A 26502-nucleotide genomic window follows, 5' to 3' on the forward strand; every position below is an offset into this window, starting at 1 on the left:
TAGCTGCAGATGAGACCTGCCTAATTTTAGCACTGGGGGAGATGTTATGAAGTATTCTGAGTGGAAATAAGATACTGATGGAAAAACTAGTCTGCCTGCGTATGACTGTAAGAAGAGGGAGGTCAATTCTCTAAGAGTATATGAGCTCTTCGTTCAGATGTAGTTTGTGCTCTGGTAGTTTGAGATCCTTGTCCAGCCAAGTGCTGTGCGCAGACAGCCCTGGCAAATCCCTTGCTTTCTTTGTGGGAACAAATGGTTGCTTCTCTGCAACGCAAGAAAAATATGCAGAATGCCCAGCTGTGCTTGACTTGCAATGCTGTGTGGGGAGTCATTTCTTGTAACATGTGTCCAGCATGTTGGAGACTCTTAGCTGGACATCCACTGAAAGAAATCATAGAATTACAGAATACTAGTTGGAATGGATCTCTGGAGGTTGTCCATTCCAACCTGCTGTTCAAAACAGGTCTACTTAGATCAGGTTGCTCAGGACCATGTTGAGTTGAGTCTTGAACACCTCCAAGGACAGAGACTCCGGAACCTCTCTGGGGAACCTATTTTAGTATTTGACTAACCTCATGGTAGAGAAAGGTTTCCTTATATATATTTGGGATTTTCCATCTTCCAACCTGGGTCTGTTACCCTCATCCTATTGCTGTGCACCTCCGAGAAGAGCCTGGCCCTGTCGTTCCTGTATCCTCTGATCAGGTGGTTGTAATGAGCAGTGAGATCTCCTCTTTGCTTTCTCCTGATGCTGAACAGACTCGGCTCTCTTAGCTGCTCCCTGTAAGTCCTGTGCTCCAGCCCCTGTCACTTTGGTGGCTTGTGGCTGGCCTTGCCCCACTCTTCCAGTGTGTCTCCTAAACTGGTGAGCCCCAAAGTGGACATGGTGCTCCAGACACAATAGGAATAGAGGGAAAGGATTGTTTTCCTGGACCTGCTGGCTGCATTCTTACTAGTACAGCCTAGAGTATGGTTCACCTAACTACTAGCAGGATTAAGTTGCTTTGTGGGTCAAGAGCTTGAAAGAAACAGTGCAGGTATTACTGACATTGAAGAATTGCTGCAGAAATTGGAAGGCAGTCACAAATTAGCTCTATCCTTCTACAGCCGGTGGAAACTTTAGTTTTAATTGCACAGACCCCAAGCAAATTAAAAAGAAGCAACCAAATCAGTTATCAGGCTGGCTTCCTACAGTGTCCTGACAGGTCCCAGAGGCCTCTGCAGAGATGAGATTCGGCTGGTTTCTGCCACATCCTCTCTGCTTAAGTTTAAAAAGGGAAAAAAAATTGTAATCTGTAAGTGGTCTTTGTGCAGTTATGGAGCAAACTCTGTTTCCAGTGGAAAAAATAGGTCATGATCAGATATCTTAAAATTATGCCCCCCTTCCTTTCTACTGTGTTTTATTTCAAGGACATAATTTATTCTAGCAAGATGTCTCATGTTGGAGCATCCATGGATTTATCTTCTGGCATTTTGAAAAAGAGGTTCCAAAGTATCCAGAAAAATAAATTTCATTTAGTTTCACTAAACCTTGGTCTGAGAACAAGTATCCAAGATGTTGCCTAGAAATCCAAAGCATTATTCTGAAGAATCAAACAGAAGCATGGTCTGCCTGAATAAATGTATCCAAAAGAACAGATCTCTCTCATCAAGACAGCATCATGTGCTGTCCACCCCATGCAAACATCAGTTTACACCGCTCGGAAATGTTTCTGCAGCATGCTCTCAGTTTGCTTACAGGGGAGATGCCTGCTGTAAAAGAGGAAAGAGGTTCACTACCTATTATTTTTGTAAGAGAGCACAGTACTTCTGCTGTCTGCAGGTCATATGGGACCTCTGTCTCTCGGATGACAGGGCTCCTCCTGCTTTATCAACAGGCAGCTAAAGTTTGGTTGGAGCAGGGGAAGCTTCAGTTGCTGGTCACAAAAAGTAGAAGTGCTCTAAATGCATGGGAGCCCCCAAGTTAATGCAGTTTGGGTCTGTTTCTGAAGGCTCCCTCTTCTTATGTCAGGAAAGCCGTCTCTGCACTAGCAGTTCCCCTTGGGAAGAAGTGCCTGGGACTCTAGCCTAGCCATACATCTCTGTCAAAATCTCTATGAATAAATTAACCTTTCTAAAGATTAGTGCACCCTAATACCTCAGGGTTTTTTTCTTGTTTTTTAACAGAACAAACGCTAAAAATGCCTTGACAGACCTTGGTAGGTTTTGTGCCATGGATCATCTACAAAGGATTATGCTGCAAGTGGCATTAAAGGCACAGCCGTGTGATTATGGAGAGTACTGACTTGTCTCCCCCCTTGGAGAATGGCTTTAGCGTATGGCAAAACATACGAGTGTGAGTAGGAAATCCCCATTAGAGCAAATAATAAAAAAGCTAATGAAAACTCTCATGCTTTTCCTTTAAACACACCTTGAATTCAGACACCTCCCAATGCTTCACAACTGCTAGGCCACCAGAGCAAAGACATTATCTGTCTCAAACAACCTGGGAGATTTTGGTAGCTACGCTGAACACTCAGATAGCTAAACCACTGGCTGCCAAATGTATCTGCGAAACAATGGACTCAGTGTCAGCTGCCCAACGGGCCCTTGTCCTGAAGGCTTTTGCCTGTTTCCCTTCTTAACTCAAGCCCTTGTTTTGGTAGAATAGGCTGGGGGGAGGTCAGGTATCTGTCGCTCTGCTCTCTTGCCATTGAATTGCTGGACTTGATCTGATCCTTTCCAGGCGGCTGGGGGTGGAGGGGACCATTCCAAAGATGGTAGGGAGTGTTTTGATTTTTGATCCCTTTGAGATGAATTATGGGGAGGAAGCTGTCTGCTATCAGAGGAATTAGTCAAATTCCTTGTCAGATGTGCAATCCCATTAAAAATGCATTATCTGTTTTCAAAGCTTAAGTATGGGTGTTGGTTGAGAGTCTTTAAAATATTATTGTAAACTTTCACTGAGAAAAAGTATTCCTGAGTCTTTCATGAAGGCTAATCCCACTTCAACTACCGTAAACCATCAACTTCTCGGGTGGCCTTCTCAAGCAATGCTAGGCAAGAGCATGCAATTATTCTGGGAAAATCCCCCTGGAAGATGCATACGTTTGTTTTATGACGTTGTTAGCAGCTCTCTGCATTCAACTGATTCATTCTGATACTGATTGTGTGTCTGCATGCCTCCTCAAATTCTCCCTTTGCTTTTCTGTCTGGCATCTAGAGTTCCAATAGCTGAATCCAGGTCTGAATTTGACCTAAATGAGATACCTGACTCTGGTTCCTGCAAAGAGTAAATTCAGAACGCTTAAATGCATATGAATATCTTAAAAGTAGATGGAAGGAATCTCAGTCAAAGCTTTGAAGTATGTATCTGTGGAGGGAAGCCACAGTTTTTTCTGAAAAGGATTAACAGGATATCCTGGAACATGCAATATCACTCATTCTTTGAAACACATTCCTTGGAATTTTTTTAATAAACATGTAATGATGGCATGTAGCTTCTTTTCTTAAAGTAACTGTTGCAGAATCACACACTCTTCCTAGTTTTTCGTATTTTTGACATGTAAATAGGATTTCCAGGGAAATCTCATCAATTTCTGATGTATTTCATTGTCATTTACAACCATAAAATCACTCCATTTGGATTTACAGTAACCATGGCAGATCATAGATGGTGTTCTCTCGCCAGCTGAACGCTATGCCATGGGCTATTTCCCTAGACTTTTGCTCATTTGAATTGTTAGTGTCTTAGAACAATGGTATTTCTACCATTTCTATTTGCAGTCCAACCTCAAACTTTCTTACGCTGAGCAGTTTAACTAAAAAGCTTGATGTCAGAGCAAGACAGAGTCATTTATGATAGCTGACCTAATTTGCTCAACAGTGCATTACAAATGTCAGAAAAAAATGCTCTCATTCTGTATGATCTCTGTAATACCTTTGTCACTGTGTCATCTGAGCGCAACTGGAGTAGCTAAGAATCTTCTAATGGGTCTATATAATAAAGCTATGTATTTTAGTGATAAAAAAATAGTATGGTCACCTTTTTGAAGGAAGGAAGCAGCCTTGGCTGGCAAGGGATTCTTGCTAGGTCTGTGCCAGCACTGAGGGATGTGTTTCATGCTACTTTGTTGTTCTGTTCCGTGAGAGGAGTTGGCAGAAAATAGGCAAATTCCTCAGGTCTGGCTGAATGCTCTGGCACCATACACTAACCATGTTTCCTGCCTGGTTCTCTGGCAAGTGTGTTAGTTTCTATAACAACTCCAGTCCTCTGTGTCACTGCTCCAGTCCTCTGTGTCACTGCAGGCAAACAAAAAACAGCTTGGTGCTTATCTCTTAAAATACCAGTAAAGTTATGGGTTCAAATCACTGTTAGACATCATTGCCAATCCACCTGTTAAAATATTTTTCAGACAACAAAGTACGAAAGGGAGTACACGCACATCATAAATACTTGGGATAATGTGTTATGTTTGAAGGCTTTTAAAGTGCTTTGATTTTATTTTGGTGGTGGCTGGACTCCCAAGAGATCATATTAGGGCCTGCAAACAAATGCAGCAGAATGAAATCAATTGTGCGGGAAGGTGAAAACCAGCTTCACTCTTTCTTTAGCCAATCCAAATCAGCCCAGAGTTTTGTGACAGAGTTTCGAGTTTCCCTCTCTCTTCTGCTTAATAAACAAAGGAGCACCAGCAAATATTCTCATGCACCTTTACAGGTTCGCTAAGTGGTGAATCTTGAGAACCTAAGCTGGTCTTTACCTTGCAAAATTTCCACTACTCTTTGCAGTTTCGGATCAGCAGACTTCACACTGCCACAAACATCAGAATCAGGACCCTGCCTGACACTGCCTAGACAACTTTGTAACCAGATAAAGCTACAAAAAAATAAATTTTGGTGGATTCTAACTACTATGTACTCACAAAGCAAAGATAATCAAACCAGTGGGAGCACTTCAAATCTTTCCTGTGCCATTTTCGTCAAAGCAGGGAACATGTGGTCCTCGGGTCTTCAACAGGCCTGTGCATTTAACTATGTACCATGTGAGGCAGCTGCAATGCAACTTATTTTAATGCTGTAAAGCAGAGATGGTGGCACTTTAACATTTCCTTTGCTAGAATAGGTTTATCTCAAAATTTTATGTTATTTCAACAGTGGAGTGTTTACCATAAATAGCAGGGCCTGCAGAAGGCCTGTTGCAACACTTTTCCTACTGTGAAGCAGCAGTACTTCAAGCCTGAACCAATTTAGGAAGTCATTGGCCATATGATTTTAATATTAACAAGTGGAGCAAATTTGTGAGTGGGTTGTTGGCCTGTTTCATAGTGAGGGGCACCTGCAATCGATCAACACGGCTCATACAACAAGGTGTCAATGCACAGGCAGAATAATAACAAGAATTTGGTGTGTACAGGGATCACTCAGCTGGTGGGGAGGTGTTAACATGTGGGAGAAAAGAAAACATTATGGTGAAACATTATTATTTGTTGGTTAGTTAGCAATTGCATAATTCTCAGAGACGTGAGAGAAGCAGGGCAAGAGAGGAAACATGGCAAGGCGGGTGAGGTACAGCACACCTATGGCTGCTGCTGCTAGCTGGAAAGCTGAGAGGTGTGTAGCGTAAGTAGGATGTAAAGTTAATGGTGGCAGAAAGCGGTCATGGCGTTCTTTTGTGAAATGGGAGGCGGCTGCCATTGCATGGGGGTTTTGGGGATCTAAATGCGAGCACCCTTTAAAAGGGTATTACAGTCGTGAGGCCGAATCCAAGGGTTGGTGAGAGGACCTGAGTCACAGGCTCCTTCTCCTTGGAAAGCTCCAGTGGGCCCCTGCCCAGCCCTCGGAAACAACAAATGGCTGGCTAATACAGCTCAAGGAAAGCTGCCTTTGCAGGGACTCTGCTTTGAACACGAGCGTGCTCCGCTGTGATAGAGCTGGGAAAAAGCTCCTGATTTGGCTTCGCTGCCAAGTGCGTGCCTTTGCTGGGGCTTTCCCTGGGAACTAAGCCTGCCTCTCCCATACTGACTGGGGGTGGGCCAGCTTTTCACCCCAATGCCCAAGTTCCCCTGCCAGAGCCAGCGTGTGGATGTCATTGGAAGGTGCAGCAGGGAACCTGGCTCCTCTGAGACACTGTGTTTCCACAAGTACAAATAACATTGCAGGCAGCTGCTGGAAAACATCTAATCTGTGGACACAGGCTTGGCTTTCACAGGACATGACAGAGAAGGAGAAGTGAATGGGCATGTCTGTTCGCCCAAGAACAGAAGGACAAGAACAGTCACCTCTGGAAAAAGTTTGAAAATGCAAGAAGGGTAGATCTCTTAGCACTGTGTGGAGTGGACTCTCTAGAAGTCACTCTAAACCTTATGCTCCTTAGGAAGGATCCTTCCCAGCTGTGTCCTTAGCTATTACATTTTTTGCAGGGATGTAATTTCTTGCCCTGTTTCACAGATCTCTCCCTTCTTGCAACATCCTGAAGGGTGATATCAGCATGTTGCTATAGTCTTTCTATTGCATGCCAACTTCAAGTATGTATTTTCCTTTATCTGAATAAGCATAGAGCTACAGTGACACAATCCAGGATTAGAAAAATACGGTCTGTCACAAAAATGTAGGCCTCTGTTTGAAGAAACACAGGTTACCTCCTGATTTCACCTTCCTCTCTGACAAATGTCTGGAGCTGCTGTGTCCTGGTTGAGTTACTTTGTCTCTGTTTGCCTTTACCTCTGTTGCTTTATTCCTGTATTTCTTAGCTAGTCTTGATTTAGGAGAATATGGATACTCTAATTCAGGTGGTTCATACATGCTATTGGCAACATGTGCTAGCTTTATTGTGTTAATGGCATGCTTTTCTGCACATCTGAAATAACACTAATCTTTCTCCCTCCAGATGAAAAAAACCTGAGCCTACATTCTGTTTTGCCAGTCGCTGTTTCCTGTCACTTGCAATGGCCTCTTCCCAGGAGGTAAGAAAATAACCTTGCGTACTTTTTACCAATGGTAATCTGTTGTTTTGGCATTCTGTGAATGACTGGTTTCAGGCGATGCTGTCAGTGTACCTTGCCAGCAACCAGGTTATGGATGTTTGCTTTGGGAACATTTTGTGGTTGAATGGCTGTGTTCCATTCCACATGTAAACATGGGCAAAAACTCACATTTAACAGTTCTAAACAGTTGGACACTGGTCAAAGAGGCTACTCCCCTCCTCTTTAATACATTGAAATTTTGCATAAAGTACAGAACAATTTAGTAGCAGGAATGCCCAGGTCCTGCCAAACGTATGATTTTGTTTTATTTTATTTTTAAAAATGCCTAGCACAAAGACTGAGCCTTTATTTGGAAGGAGATGTCAGGAAAGCAGAACTTAATTGAATCTCAGACTGTACAATTGGAGTCATGTCTAAAAGGAAAGCTGTCTTTTCCCTCAGCGTGCACTTGTACTGGAGGCCAGTTTCCACTCTCATTTGCATGAGTTTAAACCACAGTAACACCGCATGTGACTCTGCCAGTACGGCTCGAGATTAAAATTGGGTCTTCAGCTATTTCAAGTTTTGTTTTTACTTTCTTAATCATCTGATTGATCGCAGTGATGCCAACCTGGTTACTTGCCGTAGCCACGCAGAAGAGTCTGTCCACAGCAACAGGACCTAGTGTGTGCTCAGCACTTTTCAAAATCCAGATCTGTGTTACTAAATGTTGCACGCTCTGTGCTGGTGGGAACAGGAGATGTATGCATCCTTTAAAAAACAGTAAGCGCTGTGGTGCGCAGAGCTTGTGACAGCTCTTTGCTATGGGTAAATTTATCTTTCTAATGTTTTTTTTATGGTTTCTAACCATCTAGTGGAGGCATCTGCCTCAGCTCCTCTGATAATCTTCCACACAGAGTTAGTGGAGAGGTGCTTCTCCCATGTCACAGGGCTGAAGCTGTACCAGGGAGCACTCTCAGCTCTCCTCTCCTGCCTTCCCAGGCCAGGTTCCCAGTCTGTCCATCAGGCTTTCATTACTTACGTTAAGCACTACTGCAGAGTGCTGTGTTAGTGCTTGGGGGAGATGTTTGCTGGACAGAAAGCATGAAAAGCATTTGGAAAGAGAGGTCTCATTAGGTCTCACAACAGAGTCCTGTGCACACTCAGGGGAACGCTTGAATGGAGGTGGAGGATAAAAAGGCCTTTGCCACGAATCAAACTCAACGCTGGTCAAAATGGAGAAGCAAGCAGATATTTCCCTGCTTCATTTGGATACGTGACAGAAGATGAACATGTTGGGCCTTGTGCATTTGGGCTACTTGATTTTATACCCCAGATTGTTCATCCAGAACCAATCCCTTAAGCATATAACACTCCTTTTATACACTCGCTGCCACAGAAATGCAAACTGTACTACTTATGTCCTTACACATATTTATAAGCTGACATCCACTCTGTAATAAACAACACCATTTCCATACCTATTTTGGCTCTAAACATGTCCTTTAGGTCTCTGAAAATAGGGCTTTTTCTAATAAGGGATCCAGGAATAGCATAGCTCAGCTTTTCAGGCATTTGCAGTTTAAGGGCACCTTCTGGCTTGTTGAAGGTCCCCAAGCGTGTTCCATCATGGGTTTTCATGCATAGTCTATAGGGTACTGGTGATCTCTGGTAGCACTTGTTGGTGCTCCACAGATTGTCTGATCACATGATGCTGGCATGCTGCCTTATTTCCAGCTGCTAAATTGCATTCAAAAGCCATTTAAAATACTTTCCTAATAAAACTTGCCTATAAAAATAGTTACTATAGCTGCTGCAAGGATGTTCTAGGAGCTGGTCCAAAAGACAGTCCCAACTGAGATGAGATCCACCCTACTAAAAAAAGCTGAGAAATTTCAGCCTTAGCAGAATTTCAGCAGAATTTAACAGCAGCAGAAAAGCGGCAGCGGAAGTGTTAATCAAATCGTGTGCTTTCTTAGTTAATGCACAGTCACTCCTGCAGCTGATGAATAAGATAGGGAGCATAGCTTGTTGGGTAGAGTTTCTACGCTGTTTAAATATGCTACAGCTTTGCTTTTAAAGTAGAAGAGCTTGGATTAATTGAGTAAGTGGCACTTAAGAGATTGCAGGTTAGGAGTATGCAGAGTGTAGCTAAGTACAGTTTGGGTGTTTGCTTTTTTTTTTTTTTTTTTTGTCTGTTTAAATCTGTGGTTGCACTTTCCCTGTAGCTGTGGGTTAGGACAAAGCTGATCAACTGCAGGTTTTATTGCTGGTGAGCTGAGACATGCAGCTGTTTCAATTCTTTGATCACAGATGATAGCAGAACAAGCAAACCCAATGCTGATGCAAACTTCTTTTTTATTGATAAAACTCCTCTGTATAATCTCAGGACAGCTGCTTGGGCTCCCAGAAGGTGGCAGGGGTAGGGGGCAGGGACCAGGGGAGGGCTGGCAAACTGTATGTACAGTGTCCCTGTGGCAGGTGGTACCTGCTGAGTCTTCTTTCTGGCCAGGTATAACCAGGCCTCTGTTTGCCATTTCATGCCAGTACCCAAGTGTGCTAGAAATGCAACTTTTAAAAAAGTTATTTTCTCCATATGCAAAAGAAACTCTTGGAAGCTAACATGTAAACTCAGAGTGAAGCCCGTCTTGTTTCCTTTCTCATAGACGGGAAGCGTATGTGTCTACCTCAGCCTTATCTAAACAGCTAGCTTGACGCTTTAACTTACCCTTCTGTTATCATTAGTTCAGGGAAAATCCTTCCAGGACTTTCTGACTCGCATCCTGAAAAACTCTTTTTCTTCTTAGTACTTTGGCCCGGGATAGAGACTTTTTTTGTTTTTCTTCATAATTGGACATGCCTGGTGCATATGCCAGATACCACAAATAGCCCAATCTCTCTTCTTCGTTAGGCAGCATCTGGACTTTTTCCTTTGGTGTCATTACAGGGGTAGACTTTGACCTGGATTCTCTGCTACACAAGGGGTAAGAGTAAAAGTACAAACTGTCAGGGAGCTGGTCCCGTTTCATAGTTTGTTTCAGAACTGGACACCTTCTTGTGTTTGGCAATGGGGATTTAAGGACAAACATTACAGGAGCTCTTTCTTTCGAGACTTAATCCCATACCAAGGATATAAGTGGCAGAGGAGGTGGTATTTTTCAGAAGCAGGTGGGACTTTTCCCCCTAAATAAATTCATGTCAGGCATGCTCCTGCCTCCAGTTGCTTCTGTCCCCAGAATCTTTCTTCAGGGGATTGTCACTCTATTGTCACAAACTGTATTGGTTTCTGCACAGGTCTGTGCACATCTCCGAGGGTGCCTGTAGCTCTTAAAAGCTTTCTACTGTGCTGCGCTCAAAAAAATGTGAAGTAGTCTGATTATGCACAGTGGCTGCTGGAGAGTCAGTGTGGTTTTCCTGAAGCTATAAGTCCCTTTGGAAATGGGCTGAAAGTTTTTCTGTAGCACCCTCTTCTTGCTCTCTCCTCAGTCTTTGCTTGTCATTCCCCGAGAGAACATGTTGCACCGCTTTGCTCTGCAGTGAAATCAAACCTGGGACATTCTGAGTTGATGCTAATAAAATGGCAGTGATGGAGCAATACGAGGTGTAGGCTTTCTGTCTTTGGAATGGTCTCTTCTTCTGGATGCAAGTGGAAGGTATCTCATTTGACAATGTTAAAACATTGATTTCCAGTGCTAGATAATTGCTTTTGGTTAATATCTTATTTTTAAAAACATGTTTCAAAGCCAAGTCAGTTTAAAAATAAAATTTTTATTTCTGCAAATTGGACTATTTTAACAAGACCTATGATTGTATAAATGGTCTGCATTTATGGGGTTTTTAATTTTTGGTTTTATGGGAAAACTGTAACACGGGAAGTGATGGGTGTTTTTTAGTGAATTCTAAGTGAAATGTAAGAACTCTTCCTTTCAAAGTTGTCTAATTCAGGAGTGACCATTTAGAATGGTGTTTTTCCATCCTGTCTAATTTCTGTCTTAATTCTTCATCTGCCATAAGTGCCATAACGTAGAGGGATATCACTTATTTCATCATTGTGCCTTACTAGAATATGATACTTTAGACTTTTGGAATCATTAACTCAACAAGGGCTGCGTAAGGCTGATTTGACCTTGATTATCAAAATTAGGACCAAGATTACTTCACTAAAGCTGAAATTTTCTAAAGTACCATATGTGTAGGAAACACAAGTCAGCTCTTAAGAGCTATTTGTGCTTTCCCTTGTGCCTGTCCGTGCAACTGATGTTTAGGACCCTCTTAAGGAAATGCTTTTTATAAGTCCCAAGCACTGAGGTGCCCATATTGACTTCAGTGATACTCGGCCTAGGTGGAAATCACACTACATATTTAGGAACCTCACTGCAGGCATGGGCTTTCTAGTCAAGGGATGAACCTTCTATGGTTTCTTGTCTTGACGTTACTATAACACTCTTTGCCAGTAGGTGGGGTTCCAATCCTGTTAAAAAAACCTGGGAAACCTCATCTATAAATGCTTGCTCGTCTTGCGCTTACATACGCAAGCTGGCCACATCTGGAAATGTTTGATTTGATATAGTGTCGTTTTACATTGCAGAAATGAGCGTAAGCGGTTTTTTAACCCACCAAGTGAGAAATGTGATCTGGGTTTTACTACCGACCCTTTAAATAAAAAACAGATCGCTTATTAAACCATTATCTATCAAGGATATGGAGAGAGTTAGAAATATCCCAGGATCAGAATCAAAATTGAAATGGACACATTTCTGTCTACTGTCCGATCCTGACAGCGTGGTCCGGTCATGCCGAACTGCAGAGCTGAAATACCCCACAAGAGGAAAAACAAATGCGGGGAGGCAGAATAAAGAATCGAGCTCATATCCTATCCCTGGATCTGTGTTTGCTTTGACCATTTCCATTCAAGTACAGGGCATTGCTTATAGGAAATCACTGAAATGTATTATCATGTGTTGCTTGTTATCAAGGTTTAGATAAAATCTTCTCTTACGAGCTTCTTGAGCAGCAGTAGATCAGGGTATGACAACTGGGTTCCTTGCAGACGCCAGCATCTTCACAACTGCCTCCTCTATTTGGGCAAAAGATAGTGAGGGCGGCAAACTGCTGGCTAGCAAAATGGAATTCGGAAATACTGTACCCTTCTGTGCTTGTTTTCAATGTGCCAGTTTTAACCCTGTGTGAATTGCAGGTGATCTATAGCTCTCTGGGTTCCAGCTTAAAGGATGTGTACCAGCTAATGCAACTAATTCATTCACATGCTTTCACCCCTGTTTGATTGAATGCTGCTTCCTTGCTGATATAGGTCCATCCCACTGGCTTTGATAGAGCTGCTCACGTGAGCAAAACCAGAAGGATTTGACCCTCTGAATTATGACAGTTGGCATCTGAAATGAAACAAAGATCAGATCTCAGATGGATTTTTGCCATCATGTTGCATTTAAAAGCTCGTATTACTTTGGTTGTATTACATTGCATCACACTCGACCGAGTCAATGTGTCATAAAGCTGCCTAATGTAATTGTACACTGCATAAATGCAACAGAATGCCTCCGAAAAGTGATATTTCATGCTTGCTAGCTAACGCCTCGGCAAAGATTAAATCCACGAAAAGTAGGTATGTCCAATTGTTCATTTGGACCAGCAAATAATTCATTACCCACATTATCTTTTTTTGAAATGTCACTCTGTGTTGTAAATCACTAAGGTCCTGCTTAAAATTCCAACGCAGGGATTTTTTTAAAGAGCAAATTAAATTTTAGGGCCAATTCACACAGTAGTTTTCCCCTTGAAGCAGAGCTGCCCATCTCCAAAGGCAAAATGCCTAGTTAGATCGTTTGCCTCCCTTTGTAAGTAGTGATTCTCGGTGGGTGCAGCTTGTTCGTCTCGGAGACTCCCTCTCAGGCATTGGCCTCTCCGTGAGAGCTTTCAGAAGAGAAACCCTGGGACAGGCGTTTGCCTGAGAGGAACAAACTGGATCTTGTGAACCGAGATCTCAGGAGCCCACTCTCTGCGCTCTTTTTAAATTATCTTAGGGAAAAGGGTGGTTCTCTCTTTGTGCCTCAGTTTGCCTGTCTACAAAAAGCTCAGGAGATCAAATGCTGTCTTAGTAATGTGAAGTCTGGCTTTCATAACTAATTCCTATAAGCTGTGGTGAAAGTACAACATTGGGCTATGGATGACAGGGTGGGGAGGAGGAGAGATAAGCTAAGTAGCTGGAGTTCCAGTAGTTCTGTTCCTGAGAAGAAGGGGAGACACCTTGACGAAATTGTTCAGGTGGGAGCTGCTCCCATGCACCGGGAGGGCAAGGCAGGTTCCTTCCTCTGATGTGGAAACAGAGGCTCAGAAAGGCACGAAAGGGGAAGAGAAAGCCTCAGATTTTGTGTGACAGTTCAAATTCCTTAAAGGGCATGGGGATGGGGAGAGGCTGGGGGACAGCTGGGGCCAGGCAATGCCCTCCTGTCTGGGATGGAGGGGTGAGAACCAGCGTGCTGAGAAGAGTTGATATTCTGACGGGTTCAACTCTGACTGATGGGTGAGCAAGCAAGAGCGTGACCCTTTGAGGCACAGTGGTGATTTTCAGTGTGCGCAGCAAGCCACTGGCACGGTATAAATCTGAGGCAATTGCAAAGGCGTTAGATGAGAGTGGGAGTGCATATTTGTGCGTTATGAAGGATTGCTCTGTGGAGCACGTGGTAAAGCCATTATCTTTCAGCAGAGGAGGTTTCCAAGCTCAGTTGTGATCTTGACAGTGGACTAGGTATTATCTCAAGGAATGAGTTTCTTGCACTGAAACTGGGGCGAAATATAACCCAGGTGACAGCAGGCCCTCAGTGCCTCTTTCCTTCAGGGGAATTTGACCTCAGGTGGCCTTATTGCCAGCCTCCTGCCATAGCCACAGCTCGTTGGTGTCCCCCCCGGGCAGGGCCCAGACGTGCTGCCTGCCGGGGACTGCCAGCTCGCACACCCTTGCTTCTCCCTACGATGGTGATGCCACGTGAAGTGGGACGGGGACGGGGGTGTCCTGCGTGCAGCTGCTCCTACAGCCAGCCAGGGCGACCACATGCAGAGGCCTCTGCAGAAAGAACGATGCCCGTTTTAAGATTTCCCAACAAAATACCCACTAAATCCCCAGGGTTTCAGTACCTGCGGGTCTGGCAAGGAGGAAATCTGTTTCCCAGCATGTGCTCCCTGTGACACACAACCTTTCAAAGCACAAATTGACCTTTCTTGGTAGTGATAACTGAAATAACATTTGACCATATTGTAAAATTAGAGACACTTCAGCAACTACTACAAGTGTTGTGAGTCTCCCCCTTACCAAACCAAAGGGGAGATTCTGCTCTCTCCTGCGCTGAATCCTTGATTGGCCGTCACCCTTCCTGACATGCCCTGGTGCCTGCAGTGGATTGGCCAGGGGCAGATTTATATCCCCCTGTCACAGCCAATAGAAATATAGTGTTTTCTGAGTCACTGTTTAGTTACAGTGACAGAACCCTGATTGGGTGAAGCCTTGTGATTTATGGGTTTTTGCTGAAGAGTAACTGAGTTTTATCAGAACATAATGATGTGGTACTAATGCTCATTGCGAGGCAACATGGCTGACCAGTTTGGAAAGGTCAGCTTTTGACCTTGTCTGTATTTTAAGTAGATCTGGTTGTATTGCATGCTGGCTGGGGTTACCTACTCGCAGCAAACAAAACTCCAAATCATATCTTTCTTTGCTGTGCTTGTGACTGACTTCACCCCCTGCTCCCGTCCCGAGGAATTAGTCTTGAAGGTTGGTGTGGGGGGGAAGCTTTTCAGGTCTGTGACTGCGCTGCAGTTCTTGCTGCCTGCACGTGATTAATTTGTGAGATGAGGGTGCCTTTGCTTTCAGAAAGAGCGCCAGCTTCCATTCTTCAGTTTAGAAAGGGTAGGACTGAGAAAAGGCCATATCTTGAAGAAAAGGGTGGAATCCAGGACATCCGCTGGAGGAAGCACCGTGATTTGATCATCAGGCAAAGACCAGTTATTGGACATGTGTAATGAATCTCAGGATGCACTTTTCAAGATGCCTCTAGGGACAAGGTTAATTCAGAAAGGAAGATGTAGACAGGTGGTTGTTACCATTTAATTGCTGCTTTTAATAACGAGTCTGATCCAAAGCATTCTACCAGTAGAAAGCGAACATCTCTGTGCTGGCCTTGTTGTTATGGCGTCATTCAAAATTATGGTTTGTTGTTGTTGGAACTGTCAAGAAGTTACATTTGTTGTGAATAAAGCAGGATTTATTTTCTATATTAGTTAATAGTACTTCCTTTCCTTAGTCAGCATTCAGACTTGAGGGTACAAATCTCAAGTAGAGCAGCAAAACTTAGTAACACTTTAACAGGATTTATTAAGTTTGTTTGCTTGAATAAACATCAGGATCCCCAAGCACTTTCTTTTTTGAAGATTAACAAGCAACTTGATTGCCTGACACTGCGATTTTCACCATGTTGTGGGTGTCTTTCTCCTCAAGTTCCTTTACAGGAACCTTCCCTATATTTTTTATTAGGTAGCACAATGGGCATTGACCCTGAAGTGTACACCTGTATTGGTGAGTTACTAAACTCAGAGGTTACACAATATTTCTACAGCTGGTTTGTAAGCCCTTTGCAGTCAAGTAGGTTCAAAAGATTCTACATGCACATAAATCTCAGTGTCACCAATATACACTAGTACAAATTTGCAAGATATTTACACAACACAAATACTGTTACATACTAATTTTATGAGTCATTTTTACATCACAGAGAGAGGAAAACATCACACACCTTTAGTGTGAGCATCAGTTTGGAAGAAATAATATTGTAATTCATGTACATGCATAAAACTTTATAGCTATTATTTAATGCTTGTTACACCTCAGTTCCTATCTGTGTGTGGAACTTGTTTGCTCTTTATGTTTCTACTTGTACTTTACATTCAGTTTCTGACATATCTCTCATGCTATTTGCCTTGCCCAGCTAATGAGCTGTTTCACATTTGGTGCCAATTAAGAGACATTCCAGGCTACTGATACAGTTACAAATGTTGATTCTCAGAAATGTGTGGACCAGATTCGGATCCGTTCACCTCAAAGGAGAGCAACACCAGTAACTTCAGCTGAATCACTCCTGATTTATAGATCTGATTTATACAGAATAAAAGAGCCTGGCCCTAACTATTTCCCTGCTACAGTTCTGTTTGCTTTGGGGGACTAATTATGCTGCAGGCTGCTGCTTGCATGGGGTTGACTGTGAACTCATGAACCAAATGCAGATTTGAATATGCTCAAGTAGTTATGAGAAAGCCCCTTTGGATTGGGTTTGGAGCTTGGGATTCAGAGGTTACATTCCAACTTGGAGTGATCCTAGTCAAGCTGCTAAAACTCTTCTGCTCTCAGCCTATCTATTCCATTTATACAGTAGATTTAATGTTTTTTCACAAAACCCATAGGTACTGCTCAAGAATTCTAATTTTTTAAACAATCTGAATGCCTCCAGTTGAAACTTTTTTCATTTTGAACAATCTTTTTATGCCTATATTGAAAATATTAACAGACTGTGGAAGAAAAAAAAAAGTTTCCATTTCCATATGGAAAATGACTGAAGGGTATGTACAAAATTAAGACTTGCCTGTTGAAACATTAACAGATTTGTCACACTGTTAGTCTCGGAGCTAATCCATGCAAAGTTGAGAAGAAAGCAATTCAGTGTAGATTTGGAAGCTCCTCACTGTGTGAAAGGCTGTTCAGAATGCTGAGCAGTGATGTTCCTAATGCCTTCTAAACTCTCCAAAATGCTTATTTGCAGCTCGACAGTCACCTGTTAGGTGAATTTGCTGCACCTACAAAGAACAAGATAACTGTTGTAGAGTGTGTACTTTACCTTCTATGTTTAACCCGTGAGGGTTACGTGGCCTGTAAGTCTGTTCCTCTTCAACCCATCACAGACAAATGGAGTATCAGAATGTGCCACTGATGCCAAGATACCCAGGAAAAGGTGTGCAAAGAGCTCTTAATGGGCCTGGAAAGGGAAACAGTTGAAATAATGCACATACACTTGGTTATTTACTGCTGGTGCCCTGCCATTCCTACCATCTGAATGGTCATATTCAAGCAAGTTTTGATGACACAATTAGTGAGAAATGTTGGCCAAATTACAGTGTGTCTTTGTCACAGGTGAATATGAGGGACACCCCAAAGCAATGCAAGTTTGATCTACTGTGGGTAAATATGCAAGAGACCCAGTGCATCGTAGTATCTTGTTCCACAGTGTTCAACCTGGAAAACAGAGTGGTAATCAGGGAACAGTAGTTCTTCTGCCCTGACTTAGACTGGCTCTAATATTGTATGAAAACAGGCCTCTGTTTGAATCAAAATGGGCGAAGATGGAAAGAAATATCATGCACAAATATATGCAATTTCCCTATTCATATACTGGTGCTGGAATTGTGAAAACTGCCTGAGGTTGTCTAGAATTGGCTGTAAAATAGTGCCATGGGCTCCACCCCTGCTTTGCAGTTCTTCTCTTTAATTGCATTCAAGTAAGGAGAGGGCTACCAGGGTCAAATCCGCTCGATGGATACTCTTGGCCATCTGCTGCCCAAGTCACCTAAAAAAGGTTCAGGCTTTGCCATGGTAAATGTGGTAGGCAATCCAGCAAAATAAGTAGTGCTATATGATGAGATTACTATAACCTCAGAGGGAGAAGATGAGGAAATCGGTGCATTTTGCTGCATGTCCCGCTGCATATGCATGATTAAGGATAGCAATGGTATGCCATGCTGAAGCTGGACTTTGATCTCAGAGTTTTATGGGTTTATTTCTGCTTTGTTAGCTTTTATCCCCAAATCTTTCTGCCTGGAAACTGGAGGTTTATGCACACGCCATAGTTTAGGTACAAAGCATGGGCCAAAAGAGACAAAGGCTGAAATTTGCAGGCTGCAGGAGGCTATCATTTTTCTTTTGTTTTGCAGTGTGGGGGGTTCTATTTGTTTGTTATTTTTTTTTTTTTTTCATTTTTGTTGCATTCCAGTTCTGATCCTATCTGCTAATATCATAGCTTGGCTTCACTCCCTCATAGTTTGATGTCCCAACTTTTCCTTGTTAGCACCGGGAAATCATAAGCTTATAGTGAGTGATAGCCAGTAGGTCTGGGATTGATTACAAACAGAAATCCTAGATAAGATCATAAATTTAACCCATCCCTGTGATGTGATCGTATCAGGATTCAAGTACATCTAAAAGTTGTTTCCTATTTTCAGCCACTTCATCTGGTTTCCATACAACCCAGCTGGGAATGAAGTACTCTTGCGGTGGACTCTAATCCATGCCAGCCTGGCTTGGAAGAAGCCCTCGTTTCTGTTGTTATTGTATTATAAAAATGGATAGAAATGCTTTAGACAAGATGGACATTTCAAGGAGGATCAGTTCAAACACTGCTGAGATAAAACTGGCTTGATAATAAGAAAACAAGGCCACCCTGCTGCCATCCCTCCCATCCCCCTTCTGAAGTTTAGCTGCATTTAAACAAATTCAAAATGGTGTTTTAACACCCTGAAAGTCAGTGGAGAAACATCGGAGATAAAACCAGTACTTACTAATTGATTAAGAAAAGAAGGGCGACTGAACCAAGACAGGCATGGCCGGTCACAGCAAAACCAAATGCGCTGGTGTTTAATGCCTACTTCTACAGTTCAGGAAGAGATATTTGTGCTCAGCTCACCACCCTTCTGGAACTACTGCTTATCTGTTTCTTTATGCGTCCTCCATCTGAGCTGCCTGCTTTCCCTGCTGTAAATGACCGCTGGGATCCAGCCCCTTTGCCTGAGAGCAGATTGAGCTTTACACCTTCTGCAGTGCTGAAGCCGATGCGCTCCCATCCATCCCCTCGCCCCGTGGTACCAGGTGATTTAATGTTACTGTTGCTTTAACGGCCTCATCGCTGCTCTGGCTACACAGTAGTTGTCTCCTGTGTGACTGTGCCTGGGAAAATCTATTACTGGAGTGCCATTAATCTGAGGCTGCCGCCTCTGGCACTTTCTGACTCTTCTATTTAATGGGCCTCTGCTTCCGGAGCTCTGGAGACATGCTGTTTTCCTCTCTTGATCAGCTTTGTTTAATTATCAAAATATTTGATGCAGAAAATTGACATTAGTTGTGAAGGTTTCTGCCTTCCTCCTCCTTACAGCCTCCCTCCCTGCTTTGTCGTGACATTGAGATCTTCCGCATGTACCACCTTCACCTTAAAATACAAAATCTCTTGAACAATCATTTGCTTGTCCGGGCACAAGCTGCATTAGCAAGCTACAGGTAGAGCTGCTGTAACCCCTCTGCTGTAGCATGGTGCTGTGCCTCGGCCACGCGGGAAGAGACCCCGCTGCACGGTAGTACAGCTGGACCTTTGTCTCCTTCCTGCAAATTTAATGGTGCAGCCAGCCAGCATCTCTGAAAAGCTCAGAAGAGGGGACCCGCATGAATTCCTGTGCCTGTCTTAAGGGTGATCTCCTCAGTAAGTGAAGGCTCAGCAGGGTTCAGAATCATGAAAGCCCCCTAGGAGCTAAGACTTCCACTCAGGCTTTCTGCTCCTGTCTTCAAAGCAGGAAGCTTTAGGTGTTGCAAGTGTTGCAATAGCACTAGTGTCTTTTGCTTACCCAGTGACCATATTCCTCGTTCCAGGACTTGGGATGCGCCCATATGAACCAATATTTATTGCTAAAATGCAGATCCGAGGGCCATGTGGTTAGCACGTATCAGTATCTTCACAGGTATGGAAGCCAAAGTCCTGAAGAAGTCCTCACATTAGCAGAAAAAATCATCACTGGTGAGAAGGGAAATTCAAATAACGTAAATTATTTTTATCACTGGAATTCCTTAGCTGCTAGAACAACTATCACACAGAAATGGTAGGTTTCCTGTGCCTGAAATCTTTAAATTGAGACTGGATGCCATTTTGGAAAACATCCTTTTTCCGAGCATGACTTACTAGGTTTAGTGCAGGGTAAGAAGGCAAAAGGGTCTGGGCTCTGTTATTCCGGTCAGGCCAGATGAGCTGTTGTTTCTTTTCGGTGTTTGAGTCTCTGCTTCTGCCATGCTCTTCTCGGCACTGCCTTGTTACCTTAAAGAGGGTCCTAAATTAGTGGTCCTCTTTTCACTAGCCCCATCTCTTACTTCTGCTGCCCCTCTGTAAAATGCCATGAACAATGAAATGTGAATTACTGAGATCTGGGGCTACTGGGAGATAAAGCAGGGGAGCTATTTACGTAACGCTGAAACACATGAGTACCATTGTTATATTCTTTCCTCAGATGTATGCCTATTTGCTCCACTGGACTTCATTCCTTACTACAACATTACTGCTCTCTCTTTCTCCATTACACGTGCTGTACTTTCCTCACAAGACACAGGCAGGCTGTAAGGAAGGTGAGTAAAGTACAGATGGGGCCCATAAAAGTTAGCCGGCTCATTATTACAGTGACTTTCAACAAGTAAATCACATTCCAGCAATAATTATCCTCTTTTATCAGCAAAACCTTACATGCTGTTGTCACCCTCAAACTGGGATTAATTGCTGTTTGATGTTTATATAGTTTATTTGGGTCTTACTAGGCATATAAATATTTTTAATTCCCTTATTAATTCTTATTAAAGGAATTATATTTACTAATTAATTCATATTAAAAGGCTATCAGAGAAGCTGGGATGTTTGAACAAAGCATTTACAGTTAAAAAAAAACCCCTAACATTTAATTGAAGCCAGATCATTTTGCAGAGGGACATGGATTTTGATGAGGAAGCTTCTCAGAGTCAGATTGTATTCTCCAGCCAAAGACAAATGGACATACTGAAAGCTCCAGAACAGATGACCTGACACAACTGAATTTTACAGGTGTTCACATGGCTTTGTTTTCACCCTATGCAGATAGAAGCAATGTACAAGATCTCAAAATCTTGCAATGCTGTGTGATGACCCCTGCCAAAAGAAGGAAAGTGCCTGGGCTACATTCTTACCTACCTCACAGCTTAAGTAGCGAATACGATTGATTCTGCATAATTTTTTCCCCTTTGGACAGTTGTCTTTCCTTTATGGTATGTAAGAAACACATTCAGAAATGTTGAGATGTGCGGGCAAAGCTGCTTGTCAGAAATGTCCCTCTGCTCTGTGCATATACCTGTCAAATGAGCTGGTTGACTGTCCAACATTTGCTTTTGACTACGTCTTTCCTACTCAGTCCCCCTGACATAAAGTTAGGGCCAAAGCCACAAAGGTGCATGGGAATCTGAGGGCAAGGTGGGAGCAGAATATTCAAAGAAATGTGTGTCAGTTTTTTTCACCAGCAAACCTCTGTCCTCAGCTTTGTCTCTCCTCCCTTTGGTTTGGGGTACAAAGATGCAAAATGAGAGAAGGATGCACCCAGACTCCCAGCCTGATATTGTGTAGTAAACAACCAAAACATTACCCTTGGGGCTCAGGTTTGCTAACAAACTTTTCATTAGAACTCCCATACTGCCTTAAATAAAGGGGCAAATTGATGATTCACAAAAAGCCTGGCCAGTTAACTAATGGCTGTAAAATTAATAGATAGGTAGGTAGGTAGGTAGGTAGGTAGGTAGGTAGGTAGGTAGGTAGATAGATAGATAGATAGATAGATAGATAGATAGATAGATAGATAGATAGATAGATAGATAGATAGATAGATAGATAGATAGACAGACAAACAAACAAATAAATAAATAATAAAAATGGGAAACCAGTTTTGGGTTGGGAGGAGCGGGTGCGTTTGGTTGTTTTGGTTTGTGGTTTTGTTTGGTTTCCCCCTCCTTTTTGTAAAGATTAATCTTGTGTAGTTTAAATTCTTCAACTTCTTATCTCTGTCTTGCACTGCTTTTATACTAGGAATATTTCTGGTTAAGTCAGTGAAGTTACCTGTGTGTAATTCTGGATTAATCCATTGAAGGCTGCAATGGACCACTCAGGTAAACAATGAGTGTACTGCAAGAGAGAATCAAATTCAGACTCTCCTTGTGAATATCCACTGTTAAAAGCTCAGTTATAAGCCTCCATGCTGTCTGGGACTCAGAAATGCAAAGCTAGTCTAGTAATAGGTGTTCGTTGCATCAAAAATTTGGGCATAAGGAAAAGGATACGTCTAGCTTCATTTAGACTGCAAATGAAAATAAAGATACAAACCACCAAGGTGCAAAATGAGTTTTCCAATTCATAAGCACAAGCCACCACGAGTTAAAACCTCTTGGTTTCTTCCCATAGTGCCCCAGGCAATAGTTTTCATATATATTTCTCCATGGTCAGAAGTCAAAGCAGACCACTGCTATCTAAGACCTTGACTTTTTTTCCCTGACAGTTACAATTATTACAGCCCGGGGGACTCATTTTCTCAGTCTGGCCACCCGCTGACCTAGCCTGCAACCAGAATACACTTTAAAACAAACAAACAACAGCTAGTCTCCCCTCTCTTCACTTCTCCTCCCCCTACCCTGGAATATTTTTACACCGCGCCCCTTGCAAAAGGATATTAGCCACTATTGCTGAAGGCACAATCACATTATCAGCACCATTCTCTCTCCCTTTCTCCCTCTCCTCCCCCCAAAGATAAATTTTTTATGTTGCTATTTTCTTCTCTTTTGTATTTGGCATTCGATATTTACGTGATAAACTGCAGAGCTGCTACTAAATGGGCCCTGATACAACTTAATAAATACATAACAGCATCCAGACTGTACTGTATTACTTTGCTGTGTCCTGGGCTGCTAAGGATCCTTGGAGATAATGTCTGCTAAATAAAAGTTATATCTTAGTATAGGGAAAAGAGATACTTATTTATTCTGGAATAATTACTTGTGCATTAAATGACTGCTCTTGCTGCTGTTGATATGAGCTGGCTGATAATCCTGTCTCTCTCCCTGTTTGTCTTTATGAAGTGCACACATACTCTGCGTTTCTCATACCCAGAACCTCGCTGTGTTGGAGCACCTATGCTTCTCTGGATGAATATGTAAGTAATATGCAACTAACAGTTTTTCTACTAGGAGGTTGCCTACTGTTCTAGCCAGGAAATGTCCACAAGCAAATCTCGACATTTGTAGCCTAAATTTGCAGAAAGCAGTCCGTGTTTAGGTGCCCTGCTGAACTGAGGTGTGATTCAGTAAATGAGCACAGCAAGATCCAAATACGGGGGCTGGGCCTCACTAAAGAAAGGTATGAAAGGAGATAGAGCAAAAAGTTACAGATGGAAGCTGCAATGCAGGTGATATAGTACACTTCACATTTGTAACTCACTTTCATCTTAAGTGTGCAAACTTTACTCTCCTTGTCATAGTTTAACATTTCTAAAGTTTTTTTGCCAAATTTTTAGCATCTTTAAAAGGTACTTTTTGCATACAGAAAGCAATTTAAACAGGGTAATTGCTAGTCACACAATGTACAAAATATTCCTCCCACATCTGTCAAGCATTGACCAACGTTCAGTGAGATTTCCCAGCTGTGCTGGAGCGATAGGAGCCATCACTCAGTGTCCTGGAGCCATGCCTCAGAGACCCCATTTGGATCCAGATTTAGAAGCTGTTCACAAAGTGCTGTTTCTTCAGGTGTAGGTAGGTACCCAGGCGTTTCTTTAGCCTTCACCAATGCTGGGATGCCTTTTTGTGGAAGTAGCATTTCCTCGTTTAACTCCTGATAAGGAAACTAGTCAGAGAGTCAGAGTCTGAAAAACTAGGATGCAGATAACCTATGAGAATCGTACATCTATGATTCACATGAGGTAACATTAGTACCTACGCTGCACATACTGGTGTTTTGTTATCTTTCCAGGAAGAAATGAGAAATTATCCCAGAGTTTGTGCCAACTGCAGAGGAACATTAAACAAAATACTTCAACAATCTCTAAAAACTGTATGTTTTTGACATGAGCTGTTTTGCCTGTGGTAACATTGGCGCAGAGGCTGTATGCATGCATAAACACACATACACACCCAGACACATGGGAGGTAGGTTCAGGAATCATTCCTCTAATCTTCACTCTACTTTCCTTTTCCAAAATGGCTGGTTTTTCTTTACCAGAGTCTTTTCCAACTGTGTTCTAATTGCTGAAATCGTCAGCATGAAGTACCATCAACCAAAATGAAGTGAGGCAGACTCACACAAGCTGCAAAACTTTGCAACACAAAGCCACTTTACAAAGAGTTTAGCTCTATAGAAACCACTGTGAATGCTAGGAGGAATCCCAGAAAACTTTGCATGATGCTTCAAAATGCACCACAGGGATCCTGTGCTTGTTACCTCCTGACACCATCTTTCTGTAAAGGGAAAAGCATACAGCGCTCTGTGGAGCGATTACCCTGAGGTCCTGTGCATTCAGCACTAATATTGGAAAGTTTCAGATCTCACAAAGAAGACAACAAGGACCTTTGATCGCCCCTGTTGAAGCTCCTGGTAAGAAGCAGGTCACTTCCCTCCAACCCTTCTGAGCCTAGATGTGTGGATATTTTCATGCCCACTTGACAGGTGACTATTTTACCAGACAGGGTTGTCAGTGCTGCTGGGGGTTATCTGGATTTAGCTGTAGGCAGGAACTGAACCACAATGAGCATTAGAAAAGCTCACTGTTCTTCGTTTGTTTAGAGACAAGCCATCTCAAACTTGTTTGAAGCCTTTTTTATTGAATTCACACTCTTGTGCCAAGCACTGAAAGATTTACTTTGGCTATTGCTGTAAGATGGAAAGCATATGAATGCATGGCTGTCTGCCAGCTATGGGTGAGCAGTGAAAGGTCTGGTACAATGGACGGTTACATGGAACAAATGTGAATGCAGTGGGCAGACGTGACTAAAGAAAGGCTGTGGCATTCAAAGAGCTGCTCGAGGTTTAATCCAGTGACTGAAGTAGGGTCAAGAGATAACACGTCTAACCTGCAAAGCTTTTAACTGTGCAGCAGCTGAAAAGTAGTAAGCTACAGGTATGCACACATGTCATCTGAAGTAACAGCTGCTTGCCTCCCCTCGCAGGCTCTGGCTCTTCCACAGGCTCCATCTGCAAAGGCGAAGGAAGACCCAGTTGGGCTTATCCCATGCAAGGTACCCCAATCGCTGCTGAATATTTCTTGCAGATGTTGCCATAATTTTGTTGTGGTACAATTTGACATACGACTCCCTGCTGCATCCGAAAGGGGCACATTATCTCAATTAATGTTTCACAGCAAACATGGCACTGATAGTATTCATGGGACTAAAGACTATTACCATTTGCATGGTGACTAGCACAAGAATTATGACTATGTGTGTTTTCTGCAGCAAAATTTGCCCTCAGGCTCCCTTTTTTTTTTTTTTCTTTTTGGCTTGTGACAATGTTCCCTTTTTTCTTCCTCCTTCTGTTTTGATTTCTACTTAAAGTTTTATGGCTCTGTCCCCTCCAGGGTGCTATTATCTTGTATGCTAATAGGGCTATGCATATTCTATTAGCGTTGTCAGTGTGAGATAAGAGGCACATTCTGTAAGGAGCACTCAGGGGGTAATAATCACAGCAAGGGGTCTCAATGTTAGTACATTATCAGTCATCTTCACATTTCAGTGGAGCCTGTTTATGCACCTCTTCAGCTGCGCAACTCAGACACTGAAAATTGCTGAATGTTTACGGAAACTGTTGTAGAGGTACATAATGGGATTTGAGATTGACTTGATAAAGGAGCCTTCTCCCTTGTTGCTTCCAGATACAAGATGTTTGTAACTGCATGCAATAAGTAGGATAATATGTTATATGGCAGTTAGCAGCTAAAAGCAGACTCAGATCTATATTTCAAGCAATAGAGCAGCTATCTAGGAAAAGATTTCAAAAGGGTGCACGCCATCAATGTTTCTTTGGAGATTTTTCTTTCTTTCTCGCTTTTTACATGCTAAGACACAAATGCACACACCTGGTTCACATCAATAGGAAGGCTGACAATTTTTACACCCTTTAGTCTTGAACTTGAATGATTATAAGTAGGCTCATAGAAAGAAAATTGGTGACAGTGTGTGAAGGGCAAATGAGTAACTATTTGCAACACTCTTTGTTAGTTAAATAACATTCCTTGGTTGCAGCAATAGGCAATGGCATGTGAAATAGGTGTCATGTGAATGTCTTCTTCAACTGCTGATGACGCTACGGGCTGATGAGGCAGCGGGTTTTCTGTTGTTGGACATAACTGTTGTTTCTCCCAGTTCACTTGTGTTCCTACTAAGATTCACAGGGCTGGTAACACTGCAGTCTATCATTGTAGCCATCCCGTGGCAGGCATCAATGCACCTTTTCTGACATCACAGTTTTGAAGGAACCTTTTACAGTGATAGATTTTTGTAAAAGAAAAGCTAAAGCAAAGTACGAGTTCTTTGTATGTTACGTTAGAAATATAGGTACATGTATGCTGTCTGACACCTGAATTGTAATGGGACTCAAAGTTATCATTTAGTTGAGCTAAGGATGGAAAGAAAAGGGGATTTTGTTCATTTGTTAGGGAGGTGGAATCTGTAATTAGGTCTAAAATCAGGGACTTT

General features: G+C 42.6%; 1 long non-coding RNA gene across 1 annotated transcript; it reads left to right on the forward strand.

Annotated features, from left to right (window-relative positions):
* Positions 1–20897: 20897 nt before the first annotated feature.
* On the forward strand, positions 20898–22945 carry LOC116965251. Its single transcript, XR_004409225.1, has 3 exons — positions 20898–21045; positions 21854–21933; positions 22897–22945. It is a non-coding gene; the product is annotated as an uncharacterized LOC116965251 (long non-coding RNA).
* Positions 22946–26502: the final 3557 nt, after the last annotated feature.

Source organism: Tyto alba, unplaced genomic scaffold, assembly GCF_018691265.1.
Source record: "Tyto alba isolate M040663 unplaced genomic scaffold, T.alba_DEE_v4.0 Super-Scaffold_20000042, whole genome shotgun sequence".
In the NCBI taxonomy this organism is placed as follows: domain Eukaryota; kingdom Metazoa; phylum Chordata; class Aves; order Strigiformes; family Tytonidae; genus Tyto; species Tyto alba.